Source organism: Ruditapes philippinarum, unplaced genomic scaffold, assembly GCF_026571515.1.
Source record: "Ruditapes philippinarum isolate M1 unplaced genomic scaffold, ASM2657151v2 ctg1167_1_1_1_1, whole genome shotgun sequence".
Taxonomy (NCBI): domain Eukaryota; kingdom Metazoa; phylum Mollusca; class Bivalvia; order Venerida; family Veneridae; genus Ruditapes; species Ruditapes philippinarum.
In genome coordinates this window covers 28773-38851 of record NW_026857913.1, presented here as the reverse complement: position 1 = coordinate 38851, position 10079 = coordinate 28773, and the positions used below count along the sequence as shown (strand labels likewise).

At 31.5% G+C, this 10079-nt stretch overlaps 1 long non-coding RNA gene across 1 annotated transcript; it reads left to right on the top strand.

Moving 5' to 3' along the window:
* Window positions 1–499: 499 nt before the first annotated feature.
* On the top strand, window positions 500–9834 carry LOC132751488 (uncharacterized). Its single transcript, XR_009628685.1, has 4 exons — window positions 500–533; window positions 4424–4530; window positions 8381–8557; window positions 8870–9834. It is a non-coding gene; the product is annotated as an uncharacterized LOC132751488 (long non-coding RNA).
* Window positions 9835–10079: the final 245 nt, after the last annotated feature.

Here is a 10079-nt window from a genome sequence, read left to right as displayed (position 1 = left end):
TCTTCAATTTATCCTGTACATTACATTACAATTTGGTAACTTGTTACTTATAGACCTCGAAATCTAACCTAATGATTAGGAATTTTAATAGTTATTTTAAAAGTGATGTGCGAAAATTTTATAATACTAATATCGTTTTACTTGGCTACATAAGTGTTTAGAACATTTCTCCCAAATGTTTTTTTTTGTTATAAACGAATCTAATTATTGAAGGTATACCAAAATCCATTATAAGATAACAAACGAAATCCTTGAGATATACATGTAAGTCACTTGGTTATATTGGCAGTATTCTTTACACAATAACAGAAGCACAACTATTATTCCTGACATTCAAGGGGAATAACTCCTACACTTGACTTATGTCAATTATACATGCACCGTACGCATGGTGTCATATCTTTTTTTTATTGATAACGTCTTTGATAATAAAATGAATTTTAAGTAGGTTATCACCAGTTTGAGCTGATTTGATTAGTTTTTAACTTTTACATAATTCATGGTATGTTGAACTGACTACAACATTGGGAAAGGTAAGTCATCTTGATTTATTCTTTAGTATCAATGAGTATAAAGTATAAAGTATAAAACTCTAGAACTTTATCTTTGTATTCTATAATTATCATTTTTATTTCGCAAATCTAAAAAGCGTTTGTACGCATACAACTCAAATCTGCCTAAAAGTCGTACTTAAAATAGTTTTTCAATTTAATTTTGAATAAATTGTGCTCTTATTCTTTTGTTTTTCGTCTGTTTTCAAGCTACTATCTAACACATTGCAGTTTGGACGGTTTTGAAATAAAATGTCATCAAAAGATATAATTTCACATAATTGCACCACAGACTAGTAAATTTATATGAAACTAGATGAATAATACATGTCTTGTCCGACGAAAAAACATATAAATAAAGATTTTGCAATGTTTACCATGCTGAAAATTTAAACCGTTGCAACGTTCCATACTTTAATTTATAAACACTCACACTACTCACACTACTGTTTACAAGTAGATTCGTTGGTTGCGGGTAGGACATTTGTGCGCTTGCTAAGTTTTTTTTATCCTGAAATCGATTGCTGGGCAATATATCATAGAAAATGATGTCTATAAGAAGTGACAAAAAAGAGGAACATATCTCCGAAATCCAGTTTAAAACTGACTTTTATATGGTGAGTTCTACTTGCATTAAACTGCCTTGCTCGCAACATGTTTACGGTGTTAATACTGTGTCAAGTGAAACGGTCTCAGTTATCTGGTGAAAACTGCAAATTTTACTTACATATGCATATTAAATAACTGTTTAAAATATGTTGATGTTTATAGACCCGTTTTGTGTGGGAGAGTAGCTTTAAGTTCCCAACTGATTTTTATGTCTTTAGGCGTTTGGACTTCAGTAGAGCTCCTTTAAAATTATGACGTCAACATCTTTTCCATTTTTATCTCCCTTTTGTATTATTATTATTGAAATAAATTTGAAAACAGGAAGCTGAATGGAAATGTATCACAGCCCTGAAATTCTAATTTCAACTGTCTGTAATATGGATAATTTTATCGCCAGTAAATGTTTACCTGTGCGTTGTTGGTCCATCAATTAATGCCAATACTTTTGCAATTTTGAAGAATTTCTCATGATTATTAAGACTGTAAGAGAGAAAAAGAGAGAGAAGAAACAAGATTAAGAGACTGAATAGTTTCGTTTATTTGAATATTAACATGACAGAGGTATGGTGGCATATTTCTGCCACCAGATAACCTGATAATTAACTAGTTAATTAAGAGGTTAACTAGTTACGTAACTAGTTAACCTCTTAATTAACTAGTTAATTATCAGGTTAACTAGTTACGTAACTAGTTAATTTTTTCAATAAAGAAAAGATCATAACAGGAAAAAAATGCATGTTAGTGCCTGCAAACTGCCATCCCTTATTGTCAGCTTAATATTAAGAGGTTAACTAGTTACGTAACTAGTTAACCTGATAATTAACTAGTTAATTAATAGGTTAACTAGTTAAATAAATACTTAACTAGTTAACCTCTTAATTAACTAGTTAATTATCAGGTTAACTAGTTACGAAAATACCTAACTAGTTAACCTAATACTTAACTAGTTAATTATCAGGTTAACTAGTTACGTAAATAGTTAACCTGATAAATAACTAGTTAGTTAAGAGGTTAACTAGTTACGTAAAAACGTAACTAGTTAACCTCTTAATAAACTAGTTATTTATCAGGTTAACTAGTTAGGTATTTGCGTAACGAGTTTACCTATTAACTAACTAGTTATTTATCAGGTTAACTAGTTACGTTTTTATGTAACTAGTTAACCTCTTAATTAACTAGTTAATTATCAGGTTAACTAGTTACGAAAATACCTAACTAGGTAACCTAATACTTAACTAGTTAATTATCAGGTTAACTAGTTACGTAACTAGTTAACCTGATAAATAACTAGTTAGTTAATAGGTAAACTAGTTACGCAAATACCTAACTAGTTAACCTGATAAATAACTAGTTTATTAAGAGGTTAACTAGTTACGTTTTTACGTAACTAGTTAACCTCTTAATTAACTAGTTATTTATCAGGTTAACTAGTTACGTTTTTATGTAACTAGTTAACCTCTTAATTAACTAGTTAATTATCAGGTTAACTAGTTACGAAAATACCTAACTAGTTAACCTAATACTTAACTAGTTAATTATCAGGTTAACTAGTTACGTAACTAGTTAACCTGATAAATAACTAGTTAGTTAAGAGGTTAACTAGTTACGTAAAAACGTAACTAGTTAACCTCTTAATTAACTAGTTATTTATCAGGTTAACTAGTTAGGTATTTGCGTAACTAGTTAACCTCTTAACTAACTAGTTATTTATCAGGTTAACTAGTTACGTTTTTATGTAACTAGTTAACCTCTTAATTAACTAGTTATTTATCAGGTTAACTAGTTAGGTATTTGCGTAACTAGTTAACCTGATAATTAACTAGTTAATTAAGAGGTTAACTAGTTACGTAACTAGTTAACCTCTTAATTTTAAGATGATGATATAATAAAAGGATGGCAGTTGCAGGCACTAACATGCATTTATTTCCCGTTATGATCTTTTCTTTATTGAAAAAATTAACTAGTTACGTAACTAGTTAACCTCTTAATTAACTAGTTAATTATCAGGTTAACTAGTTACGTAACTAGTTAACCTCTTAATTAACTAGTTTGTTATCAGGTTATCTGGTGGCAGAAATATGCCACCATACAGAGGGATAAAGGTACACAGCCATTGTTAAATAGTGTAAAGGTGAACATTGCCCTGCCCTTTTTGATAACTCATATAGTATACACCAATTCAATAATCGCTTTGAAAAAAGATTAAGCCGTCATCAAACTTTTATTATTGATTTGCAATTAACATACAAAATTGTATTTAACAACGCGACTACAATATATTTACGACCATTCTTTGTTGCCTGTATGAACAAATCCATGATAAATTGTTTGGAAAAAAATGCACTAAACAGTTCACATTAAACAGAATAAAATTACATTAATATGCATCCATTCCATCCAAAAGAGGTCCTTGCAAGTTGAGAACAGTGGTGATTTAAAAAACAAATGATTGAAATATAATTTTAAGCTTATTCAATGAAGAAAGGAAAAGACAGTGTAGTAAATAAAGTCAATGGTTTGATAATGATTTAGAATTACGGTTGTATACTATACTGTACATCATATTTAGCAATATCATTATAAACAGCTTGTTGGAAAAAAAATATAAACCCAGATATACAAAAAACAACAACATTCACCTGCCGATAAGATGTCCAAACTATTTTAGATAGATGTTATTTGTTTTTGTACAGACCTAATTCTGTTGTGATAACCTTGGACTTTCAAACATTACAAAAAGTCTGATAAGATTAAAATGAAATGCTGGATTTTGTGACTAAAATGTATAAAGCCATTGCAGCCATATATTTATGAAATTGTTTCTTTTAGTAGGAAAATGATTGTCGAAGAGGTTATTAAAGTAGCTTCGACAGTAGTGACATTTCGGGCGTGGTTGAATGATTATAAAATATGTTTAAGCTTATTCAATGATAAAATGAAGGACGATGAACTAAATTAAGTCAATGGTTTGATAATAGTTTAACTTTAAGATTGCATACTATACAATGTAATATGTAATGTCTTGGCGTGCTGGTTGAACAAAAATTCTAACAAATATACCAAAAATCAACGTTCACCTACCGATAAGATATCCAAACAATTAAATATATATGTTATTTGCTTTTGTAGAGACCTCTTTCTGTTTTAATTACCTTGGACTTTCAAATATAATACAAAGTCAGATAAGATAAAAAAATGCTGGATTTTGTGAGTGAAATGTACAAAAGCCGCAATATGTTTGAAAAAATTGTTTCTTTGAGCAGAGCAATGTCTGACGAAGAAGCAATTAAAGTAGCTTCGACAGTAGGGACAGCGCCGTTGTGGGTGCCTGTAGCCGCCGCAGGTGGACTTGTTTACGGTGCAGGAAAAGGTAAACGTAACATCTTAGACGTAATTGATACAAACAAAAACAAGCAAAACGTGTTGAACACTGTATCTCAGATAAACACATAATGTTGACATGGACTTATTAACAATCAGTAAACAGTAAACAAGATAATATTTATCAGAAGTTAACACCTTTGGACTTGCCAAAAGCTGAGGCTTGGTTATATTTATAGTTTTAAACCTATGTGAAATGCAATTCATTATTGTTACATAAGATCTCCTTTAATTTTTAAATAACATATAACCCTTTTTACAACGCAATCCGTTGTTATGAAAAAGGGACCGGATATAGTATTTTTCTCGCGCATGCGCAAACTGCTCAGGGCAAAAGATTATCGCAAGCAGTTGATGTTCATAGACAATTCTAAGTAAGTTTTCCGTTAAAACTAGACAATTATATAAAATATCCTTTAACAAAATTGCCTTAATAGATTTGTGGCCAAGATTGCTGTAAAGGATATGAAAATTTGTGAAAATTTTAAAGATGATTTTGTTAGCCATTTGGGACGACGCAGGACTTGAAAATCATTGAGATAAAAATGTGGAAAAAGTCTTTTTTTTCATCAAGAAAAAATATTTACAATAACCTTCTTGAACTATTTCATGTAATATATCTAAAGAGATTTTTAAAACATGACATCGAAGCTAATTATTCTAAAACAAGTCACAACATGAGATTATGCATGTTCATGAAAATGTTTCTAGTTTTTCAGTTTACTTTATTTTATCCTTTATCCGATTTAACATTGATGTCAAACAGTCACATGCATATGTTTTAGTAATTTTACAAAATCTTCAGAAATTAAGACTATGTACCAGATGGGGAGCGAAAGAACTCACATTTTATTATCCAGTTTAATGTCACACATTTTGAAATCTACTATTACTGACTGCAGTAGTGACACAAACAGAACAATGTTGAACTACTATTATGTCACATTACAAGTCTTGTAAGCCTTGTTGTCCCCCACCTTTTCGAAGAAAAAAGGGGGATATAGAAATAGGCTCCGTCCGTCCGTCTGTCCGTCTGTCCGTCCGTCTGTCCGTCCGTCACACTTTCGTGTCCGGTCCATAACTTTGTCATTTATGAAAGGAATTTGAAATAACTTGGCACAAATGTTTATTATAATAAGACGATGTGTCATGCGCAACAACCAGACCCCTACCTCCAGGGTCAAGGTCACACTTGCTCATTCAAGGTCAAAATTGCCTATTTGAGGGTATATGTCGTGTCCGGTCCATAACTTTCTTATCTATGAAGGGATTTTGTAAATACTTGCCATAATTGTTCACAATTATCAGACGATGTGTCATGCGGGAAAAGCAGTCACCTACCTCCAAGGTCAAGGTCACACTTAGAGGTCAAATATTAACATAGTCTGTTACAGGGTATATTTCGTGTCCGGTCCATAACTTTCTTACCTTTGAAGGGATTTTGTAAATACTTGCCATTATTGTTCACAATAATCAGACGATGTGTCATGCGCAAAAACCAGTCACCTACCTTCAAGGTCAAGGTCACACTTGGAGGTCAAATATTAACATAGTCTGTTACAGGGTATATTTCGTGTCCGGTCCATAACTTTCTTATCTATGAAGGGATTTTGTAAATACTTGCCATAATTGTTCACAATTATCAGACGATGTGTCATGCGGAAAAAGCAGTCACCTACCTTCAAGGTCAAGGTCACACTTGGAGGTCAAATATTAACATAGTCTGTTACAGGGTATATTTCGTGTCCGGTCCATAACTTTCTTATCTATGAAGGGATTTTGTAAATACTTGCCATAATTGTTCATAATGATCAGACGATGTGTCATGCGCAAAAACCAGTTGCCTACCTTCAACGTCAAGGTCACACTTGGAGGTCAAATATTAACATAGTCTGTTACAGGGTATATTTCGTGTCCGGTCCATAACTTTGTCATTTATCAAAGGAATTTGAGATAACTTGGCACAAATGTTTGTTATAATAAGACGATGTGTCATGCGCAACAACCAGACCCGTACCTTCAGGGTCAAGGTCGTACTTGTTCATTCAAGGTCAACATTGTCTATTTGAGGGTATATGTCGTGTCCAGTCCATAACTTTCTTATCTATGAAGGACTTTTGTAAATACTTGCCATAATTGTTAACAATAATCAGATGATGTGTCATGCGCAAAAACCGGTCACCTACCTCCAAGGTCAAGGTCACACTTGAAGGTCAAATACTTACATAGTTTGTTACAGGGTATATTTTGTGTCAGGTCTATAATTTTTTCATAGATCAAAGGATTGTGAAAATACTTCGCACAAATAGTCACTATAATAAGAGGATGTGTCATGCGCAACACCTGCATCCCTACCTCCAAGGTCAAGGTCACACTTAGAGGTCAAAAATTAACATAGTCTGTTATAGGGTATATTTTGTGTTGAATCTTGAACTTCTTCATAGTTCAAGGGATTTTGAAATAACTTGGCACAAATAGTCACAATAATAAGACGTTATGTCATGCACAACACCTGCTCCCCTACCTCCAAGGTCAAGTTCACACTTAGAGGTCAAAGCTTAACATGATAGAATTTTAAATTCCGTGTTTCATTTTATTTTTTTAACAAATTTATTGTTACATTTGCAGATCTAGCATTGATCATAATTTTGGACTGAATGTCCTGAGATCCATACCTCAATCTTTTGAAATAGCACAATTTTATGCTTCATATAAAACTCCCGGGGCGGGGGACGTTGGTAACTCTGTTACAAATTCTTGTTTGTATTGGAATACATTCATTTACAAGGTAGGCATCAGTGAAAGCATATTTTTTAAAATTAAATATCTGGCCCTTTTCTCATGGACAGTGCATATGATAAGTATAATAATACAAATTTAAATGATTTACAAAACATCCGGAATAATGTACCTAAATAGAAAATGACCTGTGTGTAGAAATGATTTGGTAAGGCATCTGTAATGAGCGCATTTTTATTTGCTCGGAGCTTCTCAATTGATGCATTGCAGCAAAATGTGTACTTGTATGAAATAAATATGCCAACAAATTGCCTTAAAGCAAGTGGCGCATGCACAAAGTCATTGCTATTCGGATAAAAAACTTCTTAAAATAGCAAAATAATATTTTGTTCCGGAACATTTTATTCTGTTTACATACATTATTCATGTGTGTTGAATAACAGAGACATGATATGTTACTACTTTTTTCGGGAATCAATCATATAAAAATGGAACCAATACAATTTTACTGTTGATAAATTTTTTATAAATATTTCATGAAATATAGATTTATACCCTTTAATGACACCTTTAATCAACGAGTATTTTAAAGGACGATATTTCCAAGTGACACATTTCAGCACACTTAAATGCAAGAGATGGTTAAGTTTTTATGCTTGATACGAAGGTTCTTTTAAAAGAATCGAAAGCATTAAGAGTCTTTCAAATATGAATGACACCGAATGAATGCGTAACTGCAGAAATGTTAGATTAACCATTGCTTCGGTAAATAATCAAAATAAACTATTCTAAATTTTTATGGTTAATCATTAGATTATATAAATTTTTAATGAAATTGTTGAATACTAAAAAAAATTATTCTTTCGTTATTGCTTTTCGTAGAATGCGCATGCGCAAAATCCTACTTCCGTTTCAAAAGAAATATAGTTGCGTAAAAGGGTCTTAACCTTAGGCATGCAAGCCGATGCTCAAAAACCCACACGCGTACACACGTTTTAATTGTTGAAATAACAATCAAAAATATAAATGAAAACATGTGAGAAAGAAGGCCTAAATCTTTGTTTGGAAGGTTCTTTTATACAAAATGTTCCCCGCTTCAGGTCTCGATGTTGCAAATGACTTCGGGAAAAAGAAAGGACCTTTAGCTGGTATAGCAGCAGCTCCATTCATTGTTGCCGCCAACATTATAGCTGGTCCATTCAAAGGAATCAAGAAAGTGGGTGATACGATGATAGGAAATAATGACAAAAAGTGAACTATATATTTTCTAGCGTTGTGTAAGTATTTTGTATATTTTCTTTACTCATTCGAAGATGTATGTTAAGAGAAATGACAAAAGCCCTCTTCAGAAACGTAAACAATAGCATTCGGTAATTTTAATTTCCTTTTTTCTGTAACATTGGCAAACACTTGTCATAAATATTGGATTATTTAAAGGTAACTCACCTTAAAAGACATTTCTTGAATTTTCTTGACGTTTTGTTTCACAATGGAAAAATATAACATATAAGTAATAAAACATTAGTTTTTTTTCATTTTGAGGGTCAAACAACTGTCATTTATTTACTTTCTTCTTTTCTTTATTTCAGGGAATGGCTTTTATGACGATCAGTCAATCCATTACTCTAAAATAACTTTTTCTTTTTCTCTACCTGATCATTTTCAATTAATTTTTCAATTAATTTATCTTTAATTTATCACAGTTTAATTAGTGCATATATGCACAGATATGTGTCGCTTCATTTTCTTTATCGGAAAATTTATTTTATTAAACACAGATTAAATTGCACAGTTGAATTATTTACATTTGATATCAAATTAATTCCGCCGTTATGATTAACATTACGATAACCAGACAAGAAGAAATATATAAACATTTGAAATGAAGACATAAGGAATAACTTAAAAATGTTGTTCCAACCGCATTGAAGATATTATGTAAACATGTCCTAATCACAGCTTTAGTTAATCTTTGATATTGTTTAATATGTATCTTATAAACATATGTTGCAAACATTATATCTCGTCTTGTTTGTTACTTTATTTAATTAACATTTCATGATGCAGTCACAATTTCTAAGTCAGAAATAATGAATTATACAATGTGATACTTTTCCGAATCATTTCTACAGAAATCACAAATAGGTTGAAATGCATAATTTATTCGTACTATTTACATTTCCTTAACCCTTTGCCACGCCAAATATTTTAAATTTACTTGTCCATTGTTCAATCAGTACAAAACTGTTCATATGTTTTTAGAGAAAATTTCAAAATATGTAGCAGTTGACCGAATAACAAATAGCTGATGTGCAGACCATGACAAGACGGCGTAGACGCACCAGCTGATCTTGGTCTGCAATGGTTGCAGTGTAGATGCATTTGTCACTAGCAGACTTAGCGTTAAACACTCCCAAATGTATATTTTTAGTTTTTACTAATTTACAATTGTCCCTTAAAAATATCATAACATTTCATTTATTTCTGTTTTACTGTCAAGTTGATGAAGTGTAAGTCATGCTACTGAAATAAACATTTATGTAAGATTTCACCATGCCAGGTGTCTTTTATTTGTTGTTCAATCATGGTTCTTAACGTTTTCGCAAAAAATTAAAAATGGTTTACCAGATGGAATTACACTAAAAATAAGTATATTCATACTTGAAATATTAACACTGATCCAAACAGCATGTTCGAACAAAAAAACAAAAAGAATGGGGAAAGCATGTAAACTTACAAAAAACGTTTTTTCACAAAGGGAACCAATAAAAAAAGACGATTTTCTACTGCAATAGGTCC